Consider the following 15,098-nt stretch of genomic DNA (forward strand, 5'->3'; position numbering starts at 1 on the left):
TGGGTGGAGAGAAAGCACAAACCCCCAGGGCTTTAAGGGGTGTCACACCAGCCCGCTCTAGCCATACCTGGTGCTTCTCCCATGCTGCCTTAGCAGCATGAGGGAAGTATCTGGATTGGTAGAGGGGAATTGCTGACTGGAACTCTGGGAGCCTGTGCTGCCGGGATGAAGAGGAGCACCAAGAATGAGTCAGTAGGTAAGTCAAACAGTCTATTTTTTAAACTTTGTTTAACACAGTGACAGGTACTGTGAAAAACTTGCAGTGCCTTCAGTCTCAACTCCAGAGCTCCCAGTTTTGGCCCATTATAAACACTGCTTAAAACAGAACACAATTGACAGCTTTAGCTTTGAGCCTAAAGGCTTTTGTGCCTCTCAGTGGGTTACATGGGCCCACATTATGACCCTGGCGGTCTTCTGACAGCCAGGGCCATGGTGGCGGTTTCACCTCCAACATGCTGGCGGTGAAGAACGGCACATTATGAGTGTGGCGGGTCAGCCTCTGCCAACCCGCCCCATCCCCACTCATACCACCAGGGCGGTTGGACCCGCCGGGCCGGAGATGAGCATCTCCGACCCAGCGGTCCACAGAAGACTGCTGGTGGTATTTTGAGCAGGCTTTCCACCAGGGTTTCTGCGGCAGTAGCAGTGCCATGAAAACCCTGGCAGAAAGGCTACCGGTGACAGGGAATTTCTTCCCTGTCACAGGCAGATGACTCCCCCCCACCCAGCAAGCACAATACCCCCCTAGCAAGCACAATAGCCCCCCCCCCAGGTACAGCAGCCCACCACCTCCCAACCCCACCTCCCCGCATATATGCACCCGCACACAGACACCCACATGCACCCTGCATTCACTCATTCACCAACACTGACATACATGCATTCACTCACATGCATCCATACATGCTTTCACTGCAACACTCATACACGCATTCACTTCAACATTCATGCTCGCATACACACATGCAGACAAACATGCAAACATGCATACACAAACGCATACACAAAACCTCCCGCCCCCCTCCCCTGTCGGACGCCAGACATACCTAATCCACCAAAGAGGTCGTCCGGCAGGAAACGGGCGTTTCCACCACCGGCAGTGCCCTGCCATCATGACACCGCAAGGCCGTATTACTGCTCGTAATATGGCTGGTGGAGTCCTTTTGGTGGGGCAGGGCTGGTGGTGGAACCGCTCATGCGCCTCCACCCGGCAGCACGACTACTGATGGATTTCCGCCCAAAATGTGTTAGAAATTCAGCAGTACTCGTAATATGGTGGGTGGAAGACTGCCAGCACTGGCAGTCTTTTGGTGCCCGCGGCTTTGGCGGTCTTTGAAAAAGACTGCCAGTCAAAACGAGGACCATAGTCTCCCGTAGCCCCACCTGTTTTTGGCACCAACTCCTGTGGTGGTTGGGTTAACCAAAGTAATCAAAATAACTTTATGTTGAAAAAAAACATAGAAATTCACTGAAAAAAAAACAAGTTACGGGGACATTATAGTTAGGAAATAAAATTTTAAAAACCATAGCAATTCACTTAAAAAAACAAAGGTTACAAGGACGTTATAGTAAGAGTCGCATTTTAAATGACCAAACCATAGAAATTCAGGTGTTAATTATTTCTCGTAACCATAACTCGTGCCCTAAGGTAACTATAACTCGCTCCCTTGCCATGCACTGCTAATTACCCAACATATTACATCACTAATAACATCTTTCATAACTTTATCTATAGTATCAATGTACCAACTGCAGTAAAATAATTGAGGACAAAACTGTGCCTGGTGGGGGGGTGAGTTATAGGTACCTTAGGGCATGAGTTATAGTTACTTGAAATAACTCTACAAGCTGAATTACTATGGTTTTGTATGTGTAAAATGGGAGCCTAACTATAACATCCCTGTAACCTTTGTTTTTTCTCACTGAATACACACACACACACACACACACAACACGACATACCTATAAATATGAGCACCGGCCATTGACCGTAATGAAGTGTGTACTTACTATTCTAAAGCGGACTGGGGCAAATATAACTGCACTTTTACTATTTTGAAGCACTTGCTCGAAACTACCTAAACACAGTACGGGGACCGGTCCTCCTACCGTGCCGGTACTCACAAGGATTGTGTTTGTCTAGAACTGGCAATGTTTACCCACGCTATGAGGACCAAACCGGTCCTCACAGCGTGGGCACACACACGCACGCATACACACACACACACACACACACACACACACACAAGTGTCTGTTATGTGATTAGACAATGGTTGTTATGGATATATATTCCCAATAGTACATGGGAAATGTAGTTAATGTTTTCTTTATTTATGATGTTCTTTGAAGCTGCTGATTAATAAAGGTGAAGAAAGATATGCATAATCCTGGCCTCGGTGTTCTTAATAGAATTGAAACTTTTCTTCTGGTGAGTAACTCCTCATGTAGCCTGTGCAGTACCACGTTAATGAATGTTTGAGTTGGCCTTGAATAGCACCATAGGATGTTACTGGCAGGAGAGCATTCTGTCAGACAGGCACCATAGGGTCCCCTGTCTGAGCACCTAATTTAGCTACCGCAACTCCTGCAAGTCAAACCCAGTCGCAAAATGTGGTTCTCTGTTTCCGCTAAGTACAACGTCCTCGCATATTAAACCTGGCATGGGATCCGACCACCACCTGCAAGTGCCTTCACCTGTCAACTCACCGTTGCTTCAAATTTAAATCAACCGCGTTCAGTCTAGTAGCAAGCAAAATACTTCGCTGGACTTGAATGTCCCTGTGTGCACAGCTATATAGGTTTCTAAAAATGTTCATATCTATTGACTTTACTGGGATCACTCTCTTTCTTAACTGTTGACCCAACATCAATTTGGAAAGTCAGTAGATTGACAGGTATGGACGTTCTTCTCCGAAACCCGATCACTCGGTGTACTCTACAGTCACTTCTACGAAAATTAAAGCGGAGCGTGTTTACGTGTATTGGCTAGCTCTTTAAATATTTAGTAAAATGCGTTAGATTACACCTAAAATAAGTAAACCAGTATACATTTTAGAAACAATAACAAGTTTTCCCTAAGGAAAGTAAAAGGGAAAAAACAAACGCTACAATGAAACGAGCGGCTGTTTCCATCAGCTAAATAGAAGAGAAACTTATTTTAGCCCCTTTTGTATGTCTACTGACTGGGCTTCTAAGAGAGGTAAAAAAAAAAATGAAACGTCACAGGAAAATAGGCGTAGTTTGGCTTGACCTCGAGGCTTGGAACGCAAACTCCAGTTGGCCTGTCGGGTCAACAAAGATTCGACTTCCGGGATTTTCGTCAGTGCCCCTGCTAGCGAATGAGCTGAAGCGCCCGGATTCGAAAACGAGAAGCGGCTTGTTCCTGAATGAAGGTGAGTACCAATTTCGTGTTTCTGGACGAATTAGTCCCTTACGAGCTCTGCGGTTTATTGGACAGTACACCCCTGTCCTGACTGTGTGAGTTCTCATAACAACTGTCAAACTCACAGTGAAAGACTTTGGAGCACAGTTGTGTGACTCTCATAGTGCTCAACACCTGAAGCCGTGCACGTTATATGATGTCTGATTCCCAAACAAAATTACCCGGTGTGAATTGCCTCTTAGCTACATTTTCACGACATCTTGTTTTCAGTCCTTACTGCACTCCTGTTGGAAGTCATTATTATCAGGTCTATCGGCCCATGTGCAACTGTATCGTGACTACATCTTCCAGGACTTATTTGTTCATCATATGAAAGCCAGCCTCTGGGGATATATTTAGGGCCACTGGAATTAGGTTGCAGAAGTCTAAATTATGCAGCCAGAAAAGTCAGATTATGTGGCACATTTTACACTTAATGATGTAATTTTTTCACATGGTAACACTCACAGGGCAAAGATTTCGCCTCATTAGTACCAGTTTAACTACCAAATACAACATCAAGCACCTCAAAAATGATTAGTCAACCGTTGCAAAGGGCCTTCCACTTTGCTGGAACGCTTGTTACTTCGTTTTTATAATATTTGATCCGTTTGGAGCTAGAACATTTTTTGTTTTAAAATATGCTGATTATGTCCTAGATGATGGATTAGGCAATGTGTCAAATATATAATTATATAGAAAACGCTTTCGTAGAATCCAATAATTCCAGTGGCCCGGATTATAGTGTCTAGATGATATGTATGCTGAAGGCAGCTTTAGTCACAAGATACACCTCACTTTTAAGCAGGCATCACTTTGCGTTGAAACCGTTTTAGTCACGTTTTGGAAAAAGTGAAAACACACAGTTTAGATTGTACTCGGTGATTATTTTAAAATACATGGATCATGTCGCATGGGGCACTTGACAGCTATTTATAAAGCTAGAGACAGGCAGGTGATAATGGTAATTACATTTGTACGGTACACTTGCATTTTGTATTCGGTGATGTTGAGTATTTTGGTGAGAATCACACAAATGTACCTGCTTAAACATACAACTAGTGAGGCTGGGAGGCGATTGAAGCACTACAGTCTTCCGGTTGTTATGAATGCTAGTCGGAAGGGGAGAAAACATCTTTCTCTTGAAGCCCTGCAAGTATATTTGCAAGAATTGAGGAATGCGTGCTTCTGGGAATGAGAGTATTTCATGTGGACTCTCACAAATTAGGGGTGGGGTGCAGTACAAAAATGGAAAGACGAGTGGATTAGACACAATGACATCGTATGATTTTGTAAGTACATTTGTTTTTTGTTTTTTTTTACAAATTCTTTCTCCAAAGATCTTGACAGCAGGTAAAAATGCAGTAATATATATTTTTCTAATTTATATTAGTCACAAGTCGTCCTCATTATAAGATGTCTGAGGCGGTTAAGGGTATAGGATGAAGAGGGCCGGGGGGGATGGGGGCATAACTTTTTTTGTTTGAGTGTGGGTCGAGAAGGGTCAGATCCCTGCTGTGTTTTTTAAATTCCTGACTATGAGTTCCATTTATATTAATTGCGTTTAAATGTGTCTTATGTGGATATCTTAAATATCTGGCAAAGATCCAGACCTACGTTAAACACCCCTCTCATAGCTGATCTTTGCAAGGTAACAAGGAATGTAATGGACTTAAGAGCAAATTATTATTAAGGCCCTGATGTGAGCGCGGACAAAAGAGCTAGTATTATATTGTAATCGTATTTATATAGCGCTTACTACCCCTGACGAGGCGTCAAATCGCTTTTCGATGAGTAGCACGCTACTCTGGAACCCAACAAGAATTAGTGATGGATTAGTATCGTTAAATAATGAGTACAGTTTTAGTATTATTATGAGTTAATTTGAGCCGCGGATATGAGAGTTTGTTAGTTAGATTGACTGGAGTAATGGAGGGGTGGAGGAGGAAAGAAATCCAGAAGTGTTAATTGGGAGTATATCCTTCATTTACTCAACCCAAAGGCTTGGGATGAGTAAAGGGGGGCGGAGGGGGGAAGAGTATGTGAAAGGGTTAGGGAGAGCATAGTAGCAGGGTGAGATAAATGCAGGAGAATTTAGTAGGGTTGTGTGGGAGGTCACAGTAGTAGAGTGAGGTTTGGTGAGTTAGATGTGGAAGCGGATGGAAGAGCTTAGGCAGAGTTATTTATGAGATGAAAGTAGTAGAAGGGATTTGGGATGAGTCAGAGTGAGAATGGAGGATAGTTTGATAGAGTCATGACATATGATGATGAGTAGATAAGTGTGATAAGATGAGAGCAGGAATTCATAGATATCTAGTATATAACAACCCACCCAGGAGCCATGCAATGATCCACGAACATGCCAAGCACAGAAACAACATATACACATACATACATATATATATATTTATATATACACACACACATACACATGAATACACACACATATGCACATACAATACATAATTAGAACCATGGGTAAAAAATACTTAGTCAAACAGGTTTAAAGAGTGTGTGTGTATTTTATTGTTATGACATAGTAGCAATACATATTTTCTAAAGAAACTATAAATAAATAGAAATATACATATAATCTGAAAAAATATTTATCAACATAGGCATATGCAGTTCATAGTTGTTTGAATATGGTGGTTATGAAGGAAAGAGCCAACTCTTGAGTAGTTTTCCGAAGACAAAAAAGTTATCTGTGGCTCTTATAGTTGGGGGTAATGAATTCCATAGTTTGGCTGCTTGGACGGAGAAGGATGTACCACCTATAGTCTTTTTCTTGTATGGTGGTGTTCTAAGGCGGGGTGCCAATCTTGAGCGGAGGGTTCTTTGTTGGATGTATTTGGTAATTTTCTTTCTGATAAAAAGCGGTCCTGTTCCATGTATAGCTTTGTGGGTGATACAAAGCAGCTTGAAAGTGCATCTTCTGGCAACGGGTAACCAGTGTAGTGCTCTCAAGGCAGGGGAGATGTGGGCTTGCAGCTTTATATGTAATAGTAGCCTGGCTGCGGAATTCTGGATCCGTTGTAGTTTTTTCATAACAGATAGAGATGATCCATGGTAGAGGCTATTGGCATAACCCAGTTTGGATAGTACAAGCAAGATAGTAGCTTGCACCTTGTGTGGAAATCCGAGGTGGGGGAAGATGCGTCGTATGTTGTTGTTTGAGACTTTTAATCCTGGAAAAAACTCGGAGGATACTAATTGTGATTCCCTCAGCTGAAACGTTGCATTTCTGAATAATTGAACCAAAGTGCATCTGAAGCATGCTCAAATCTATACAATGGTTCCTTGTGGCTAGTTAGAGCACTGTCAGAGCAGCGTGTATCAGATTCCGAGAAATGCAGAGCTCTTGCATTAATTCCAAACTAGCACTGTATGTCTAAGCTTGGACAGTGCTTGGCCATTAAGTTGTGCACTGATGGCAGCACTTTTTCAGATCAGATGCCTAAACCCTGCAAACTCACTTTCTGTAGGAATAACAATACTCAACAGCCTTTTCGAATTGTGGAGATCTTTAAAGATGTGGCTTGTGACATCCAAATAATTGTATGATACAGATCAGTTTTAACGAACATGGTAGGCACTTGTATTGACAGCTGCATCTATAGTCACCCTTTTCTGCAACACTGTGTTCTGACAATGTCACTATTGGTTGTTTTAATGCAAAATACTGTGTGTGTCCAAGGCTTCCACAAAGCAGTGGTCGATCAACATTTTTAGCCTTTGCATCTTTGCATTGTCTGGGAAGTTATCTCTGAGTTCAACTCATGCATCATACACTATTTCATGTCAGAGTTAAGCTCAAAATGTGCTTTGCCTTCTGCCTCAACAGCTCATCAGTGATGGGTTACTGTGGGACAGCAGCACAGAGGCAGATGCCAGGAGTATGTGTCTGCTTATGCTACCCACCTGTTCCTGCCTTCTGGATCTGCCACAGCATATGCAGCAAGGTCAGCCGTTAGAGTAATGTTTGGACCTGTAGGAGCTGAATGGACTGTGGCAAGAACCTTAGAACATGAATTTAGAAGCAGGTGGCTCCCACAGTCTCAGGCAATGGGGAGCAACAGCATCTTGTCCAAAACTAGTACTATGGTTCTGTCATGTCCCTTCACCAATATCACAGTTCTGTTTTAGTGTGGTGTTTATGAACAAACAGTTATATTACATTATTGTGAGGAAGAAGTTTATTAATTGGGGTGGATGGTAGTCCACCACAAGTAATGATGTCACTATTCTTGCTAGGCCCAGTAAAGATTTCAAGTAATTTAACCTGCACTCAAACCCTGGTAGATATCTCACAGAGCAGAACAGCTTAACGTAAGAAAAATGTGTAAAGCATTTAGAAGTATCAAAGCAGTTAAGAAGTCGAAAACACCATACAATAAAATCCCACTCCAATTTAAAACGAGCATTTACAATGCACTAGGTCTTGCATTTGCAAGAGTTAGAGCTATTGGGGTTGTAAATGCCTAATTGGACTTTTCTTGCCACATAAATTGGTCAACCCTGTCTTATAATTTGGTCCTTTCCGGTCACATAATTCCAGTGGCCCTGCATATAAGTAAGGCACTTTCATTTACCTTCTTCTATCTGTTCAACCTAAAAATGACTAAATAATGAAGTAATACTGTCACAAAATGTTTCGCAAAATTTGCCTTTTCTTGCCACATAATTTACTCAACCCTGCCGCATAACTCCAGTGGCTCTGACGCTAAGTTTAGAGATCAACCTACTAAGTAGTGTGCACTTTATGGCTGTGTCATCTTTCTCTTTATGTATGCTGTTGTTGGGTTGGTCATTGTTTAGTTGGGTCAGCTGCAGTCGTAAAAGTACAGTTAGCTCAAGCCTTTTTGTTGGGTTTGAGACTGTTTGGTAAAGAGAAAATGCATGAAGTTTTGGCTGTTGGGTCAGAGGAATGTTGTGGACTCCTGACTGTGACTACTGCAGTGATGTGTTGGTTGCACCGCTTCTCAGAACAGGTGTTTGGATTTTCTGCATTTTATCTGCGAAAAGAAAGACAAATTAAACACAAGCTAAGCCCCTTGGGTTTGGGGTACGTGACAAATGCTAAAACAAAAACACAGAAAAAAAGTAAAAGCCAGTTTCCAGGATTTAAACCTGACCCTGTCGTTTCCGATTGACTGGAATAGACATAAGCACATGCACCGAAACAAATTATTTAATATTTACACACTATGTAACCCTGCATACACAATTGATAAGAATAAAAATCTGGCGGTCAGCTGAGCCAGGTGTGAGACTCATTCTCGTACGTGTAGGACCCACACACAACCCCTGAATAAAATCGTACAGTATTTCTTTTGGCCGTGTTGTAGGTGGGAAAATGAACAGTTTGTTTTCAAATAAGTAGCAATTAAATAATAAAGTACATAAAACAGTTGAAGACTGTGAAACCTTAGCCTCTGCAGGGAACCAGAGTGTTCATGATCACAACTGTCTAAAAACAAAAATAGAAATGTTTTCAAAGAAAATAGAATGCTTCTCTGGCATACATTCCTAGCAATGCGCAATGATGTGGGAGTTTAAAGATATTCGCTCTCAAAGAATAATGAGAAAGAAAAAGGCGGTGCGCCATGAGTGTGTACTCTTATTAAACATACACTTATGTGTTTTGGAGAGAAATATATGCATGTGTGGATTCAGAAAACCACAGGCCTGCAGCCAGGCCCACCTTTACCGAGAGACTGTCCCTGCTAGAGGGGCCTCCCTTTAAAGTCCTTCAGGGATGTGAGCAGCACACACGTTATTTTTTTTTAATAAGTACCCGATGGCGACACGTTAAAACTAGCAGATCTTGCCTTTTCTCAATCTCGATTTGTTTTGAGAACGCTTAAATGTATCCATAACTATGTAACATTCCATTGGATACAGGTAATAAACATTCACTACAAACTATATCTACCAAGTCAAAACTAATTAGGTTGGCAGACAGTCTAAATATTCCACGTAAGAAACACTGTAACTGGTCAGCTTGAAGCACAGCGGGTTCGGCTTTTACCTGTCAGTCAGTAAAAAATTAAATACAACTAAAACGACCCCCCCAATTTGCCAGGTTTCAACAACGGGATGGAAAACCACTTATGGTGCTAAAGATGATATGTGGCTGGTGCATTCTGGTATGGTGTGCCTATTTGACGTGTAATTGGCAGCTTTGTAACACCACGTAAAGCAAGAAAGACAGACTGCAGGCCAGGTCGAAACAGAAGAATGGCGCTGCTGCCGTAAGTATACATAAAGCGCAGCGTGCCGCGCTGCAACAATGAAAGGAACTGTAATACCTCTGAACGAAAGAAAGGCGTGGCCACCATATGTTAACATAAAGTGTGGCATGCTGCACTGCAACAATTAAAGGAACTGGAATGCCTCATGCGCTCCACGCAAACCTAGTAGAAGAGGGAGAAGGTGTAGTGCAATAACTAGAGCTGCCGACTTTGGAACCGAGGACCATGGTTCGAGTCACGGCGTTGGCTCAACATCACTTAATCTCCCCAGTGCCTACAAAAAAATGAAAATGTCCTTGTGTAATGGAGCTGGTCCTCATGTAAAGCCTCCAATACATTTGGGTCGAGTTTGGGCTAACTTAACATTGCAAGGTTAAAACAAGTAATTAAATAAACAAGTGGGCCTGCAAATGAAAAGGGAAGCTTTGCTGAACATGAGCAGGAAAGGAAGGAAAAAAGTCTCCTCAGGAAGAAATAAACAGGACAAAGTGTAATTATATAGTAGTTGATCCCTGCTCCCAATGAGAAAAAATGAGACAAAGAGGCATGGCTGCAGTCGCGGCTTGCGAGAGGGAAAAGGGGCGGGGCAGGCGAGGCGGTGGGGGAATGACAAAAAAATAATATAATCATTTTTAAAAACGTACCTTTCTCGCCACTCCTATACCCTCTGGTCCTCCACTGCAAGCACAGGCTCCTAGCCTGCCCTGCGTCCAATCCTAACACTGATTTCAGGCTGCTGGCAGCATGAAAGCAGCATTAAGATTGGACAGAGCGCCCAACCAGGCTCTGCATGCTGTCTCCCACCCAGCAGCACAGTGCCCTGTGGGAGAGAGCCTAGTGCGTATGTATGTTTTGCCGTTTGCTGGCCAAACATACATGTGCCCTGAGGGGGAGTGCTGTGCCTCCCAGTCACCTCCCATGCCCCCACCCTTTTTAAAGTAAAATCATAATAAACTTAGTTTATTATGGCTTTACTGTAAAAGTTTTGCAGCTGCTGCTGGTGGCGGTAATGCTCCTTCGCCATAGTGGGGGAGCTGTCCCTGCATGATTGACCACTAGCAAGGAAGGATTTTTAAATGACGCTGAAACAAGCAAATTAAATGGTTCTGAGCCCACAGAAGAAGTATACTTAAAAGTATACATGAGGCTGCACGCTTATGCTCAACATAAAAATAGTGAATAATATAATAAACGAAATGACACCAAATGCCAATTAAAATAACCAGATAAATGATTTATATACAGTTTAAATGTGAAAATAGTGCCAAAAAGTGGTAAGTGCCAATTGCGGTCGTCTGTTTGCACTTGACCGGAACTTAGCTGCTTTTTAAGGCCAACAGCGATGGAGCGCGTGTCGGATAGAGATACCAGATTCGCCCTGGTCAGAAGCTTTACCTTCTGATTTAGTCTCTGAAATGGAAGTCAGAAATCTTCAGCAGGGCAAGGCTGTGGCAGAGATGGGCTCCACAAGGCCAGATAGCCACTGGATGAAGTTAAGGTGAAGCTGCTGACATTTGGCAGGAATACTCTGAATGGGAGAAATTCAAAATCCGTGCCCAAGGAAGCTCCCTTGATGGCTGGATACTTTTGGTGCCATCATTCAATGAAGATTTCTATCTTTGAACTCAGTCACTTTTTTAGAGCTGGGATTCCTCCAGTGGGGCAAGGTTGAAAGCTGTAGCCAAAGAGGGCTCCAAGAGGCCTGCTACCTTCTCTGCGATGTCCATGCAGAAACACATTTTCTGCTGCGGAAAAGCACTGAGCAGGAGCAACCAGAATGTTTGGCATAGCAGCAATTTATCTTCGTCAGATTGACATGCCAAGTTTGTCCCGGTCCTGTGGAAGTCTTTGGAGAGAAAGGTTTTGCAGTCTGTGGTTCTGTACCCACCCTAGATGTGTGGTCAGGGAAATGAGGAACCTTCCTCCGTGGTCATTTAGAACTAGTTCTGGGGCAGCTCCTCTCTCAAAGGGATTGGTGCCATGGCTGATTAGAGGGACAAAGGAGGGGACAGGCCCATATGTTAACTACATCTAATTGTGACAGGATATGCTTCTATGAAGTTAATTGGGTTCCATGGCACAGCCCAGATGGTCATCCTGTCAGAGCAATCAAATGCCTCCCCACATCCAAGTTATTTGTCTTATCTTTGGGTGCAGATTCGTAACTAATCAAAGGGGCTATTCAGCTCCTGGGCGACAGTTGAAGCTCGGTACAACTGGCTTCTAGAGGCTTCAAGCAGGTAAAAGGTGACTTTTAAAGGTGTTTCCAAGAAGAGAAAATATTATTAATTTTAATATTGTATTCCAGTGCTTTCCTATGGAACCAATCACGCTACTATAGTGAAAGTATCTTTTAGGTCCTTGTCAATGTAAGGACATGTTTAAAATTAAACATTTACATGTACTACTTTTAAATGCCAACCACCCTGGCACCATGTGCATTTAAGGTCTACTCTGGGGTGATATGTTCATATTTAAAAAGAGAGTTTAAGCCAGTCAAAGGGAGTTATTTTACAGAACACATTTGCAGTTTTAAAACGGCTCAGGCTACAGTGGTAGTCCCGCAGTCATGTTTTGCATTCTCACTTTGGTAGTGGACCTATGTGTGCTGCATGTCACACCATGGCCTCTCACCAGAATTCCCAGAACTTATGCTGATGCATATATCTTCCACCAGTACCCTTTGAAGTTAATCCTTTGTGTCAGAAGAAATTAGAGATACTTGTGACTAACCATAGAGGAAAGGGGTTTGGAGATAGTGATGGTTCTGGTGTACATGGAGCACACATGAACAGGATGGTGGGTGAGTGTTAATCCTTCTGATCAGGACTCAAGTTCTTGTGGTAAGACACACTCTTTCAGTAGGGAGAGGTACAATGCAACAAGAACACAATCATTTCAGACAGCCATATATGAATGCTTTAGAATCACCTAGAGGTGAGAGTCCTTAATAAAATCATGCCAAACAAGAATCACTACATGAAATTCAAGCCCATATGAAGGGGCCTGAATACTGAACCCTGCACTGATTCCTGCGTACATATCCGTTAGTCTCTGCTCAGATGATTACAAAATTTATATCTGTCCTTAATGTTATTACTTCACACAACTAGTCCTTTTCCTCCAGCCAAGGCTTTCTTATTTAAACTTGGATTGCTAGTGTGTCTAACAATAACCTTTTTTTTTTTTTTTTTTTTTTGATTTTTTCAAATATATTTTTATTTAACTGTTTGCTGTTTTACATTTGTAGGTCATTTTACAGTAACGTTTTGTCATTATTATACACATCTCTTAAGTTGTCCGCACCACTGTTTTGCTTTGTTTGCATTGTGTTTCACAATTACTTGCTCAATTCAGTAGTTTAATAATACTTGTGTAATATTGCTCCCATCACTTAATCAATCCGACTTTATGGAGACAGTACTTACAATGCCCCTCGTTACTTTTAATATTGGTGACCTGATAACAGACTTAACTCCACTTCAAACTGTATATAGGCTTAATGGCTCATGTGGGTGTGGCTGCTTAGCTTCAGAGAGGGGGGGTTGACATAGAGTTTCATACTATGTAGGAGCAATCTATCTACTATTCCCCTCCCTCCTTCGTTCTTTTAGTTATTGCGTCCTGTCCTCTGTACTCGCTCCCTCTGCGCCCGGGCCAGCGGGGCTCCTGATGTTCCTCCCATCCTGTTTTCTGGAACTTTCGCTTACAAGCACATCAGGTGACCCTCTCAAGTGGTTCCTCCCATCCCCTCAGGTACCATTAGTCCCTTCGTTAGGCCGTCCCACCTTATCACTAGGTTTTCCCACTCCGGGGCGATGGGTGTCTGGCGGGCTCCCCTGGCCTCCTCGGCCTTAAGGACCTGTAGTTCAGCTCTGGACCATCTTGTGACATCGCCTCTCCATTCTGTCAATGAAGGGGGTGCATTCGATTTCCAACCCTTCGTAATCAGCCTTTTGTAAAGGGCCAGGGACAGGTCAAGGAAGCGACTCTCTACCCTGCTCCATTTGGCACTAGCTCTGAGGCCCAATAGACAAATGTCGGGGGTTGGCCGGAGTTCCGTACCGAACAGCTCCATGAGATTAGTCGTCATCGCCGTCCATCCCCTCTGGAGCATCGTGCATCCCCACATCATATGATCAAAGTCGGGTTCCCCGTCTCCACATCTGGGGCAAGTCCTGGGCTCCCCCCCGTATATGCGGTGCAGTCGTTGAGGAGTAAGGTATGTTCTGTGTAGATAGTTGTATTGTATGTATCTCAGCCTAGTGTTGCGTGAGATCACCCCAGGGTAAGCAAGTGCTCTAGTCCACTCTGACTCGGTCAGGTCCCGCCCAATTGTCTTCACCCATTTTTCTCTTAGGGGTCGCAGGGGATCCACTGCTACCTCTATCTGGGCCCTGTATATTTTTGCTATTAGGTGAGTTTCCTCTCCCTCTGTCAGCAGGAGGTGCAACACTCCGTGGGGAGCGGGTTCTGCATTGACCGTGGTCCAATGCTCCTTCAGGGTATGCACCAGCCTTCCAAAGAGTAAAAACTGTCCTATTGGGACCCCCCCCTCTACTACATCAGCAAAGCTCCTCAGCACCCCCTCCTTGAATAGCTCCCCCACTGTCTCTATCCCTGCTCTCGTCCAAGGCCCCAAACCCAGTCCCCCTGGCCCCTCCGCCCTTACGTCCAGAGCGACGGCCGCCAGCGGCAGAGCGGGAGAGTATGGTGGCCCCACTCCAGTCCTCCTCTCACATTGTTTCCAGCATCTCATCGCCACATTGTACATTATGTTGCCTCTAATGGGGGCCATCTTCCTGCCCGCCATATTTGCTGCAATCTGAGCTATGTCAATTTCACCGTTCGCGGTGGCCAGGTCCAGCCGCCCCCTACCCGCTAGCCAGCCGGCCACCCATTGTAACTGAGATGCCAGGTAATAGCCTACGAAATCTGGGGCGCCCAGGCCTCCCAACCTCGTCGGCCTACAAATGGTCGAGAGCGCAGTTCTTCTGCGGCCCTCATCCCATATTAGTTCTCTGAGCAAGGCGTTCAACTCTCGGAACCATGCCGCGGGGATCTGTAGTGGTAAGTTAGCAAAATAGTAGAGGAGGCGTGGTAGCATGACCATTTTTGAGAGCGCCACCCTGGCCATGATTGTTAGTTTTAATGATCTCCAAAACCCCACCGAGGAGCGCAATGATCTAAGCGTCCTGCCGAGGTTACCGTCCCTAAGATCGTTTAATTCGTGAAATATCTGTATGCCCAAGTATTTAAATGTCCGCGGGGCCCAATTTACGTCAGCTGGGCACGCATCTGGGCGTGCACTGTCTGACATCACGGGGAATACATATGTTTTCCTCTGATTAAGTCGGAGTCCCGATAGGCCCCCGAAGTCTTCCAGTATTCCCAATGCCCACGTGAGTCCTCTTGACGCGTC

At 43.9% G+C, this 15,098-nt stretch overlaps 1 protein-coding gene across 1 annotated transcript in view; it reads left to right on the top strand.

Moving 5' to 3' along the window:
- The first annotated feature begins 3,281 nt into the window (after window positions 1–3,281).
- KIF14 (kinesin family member 14) overlaps window positions 3,282–15,098 on the top strand; it is a 349,189-nt gene continuing 337,372 nt past the window's right edge. The window contains exon 1 of the mRNA XM_069231431.1: window positions 3,282–3,393. The gene's annotated coding sequence lies outside the window, so the exon portion shown is untranslated. The remainder of the gene's footprint in view (window positions 3,394–15,098) is intronic.

Source organism: Pleurodeles waltl, chromosome 4_2 (genome assembly GCF_031143425.1).
Source record: "Pleurodeles waltl isolate 20211129_DDA chromosome 4_2, aPleWal1.hap1.20221129, whole genome shotgun sequence".
Taxonomy (NCBI): Eukaryota; Metazoa; Chordata; class Amphibia; order Caudata; family Salamandridae; genus Pleurodeles; species Pleurodeles waltl.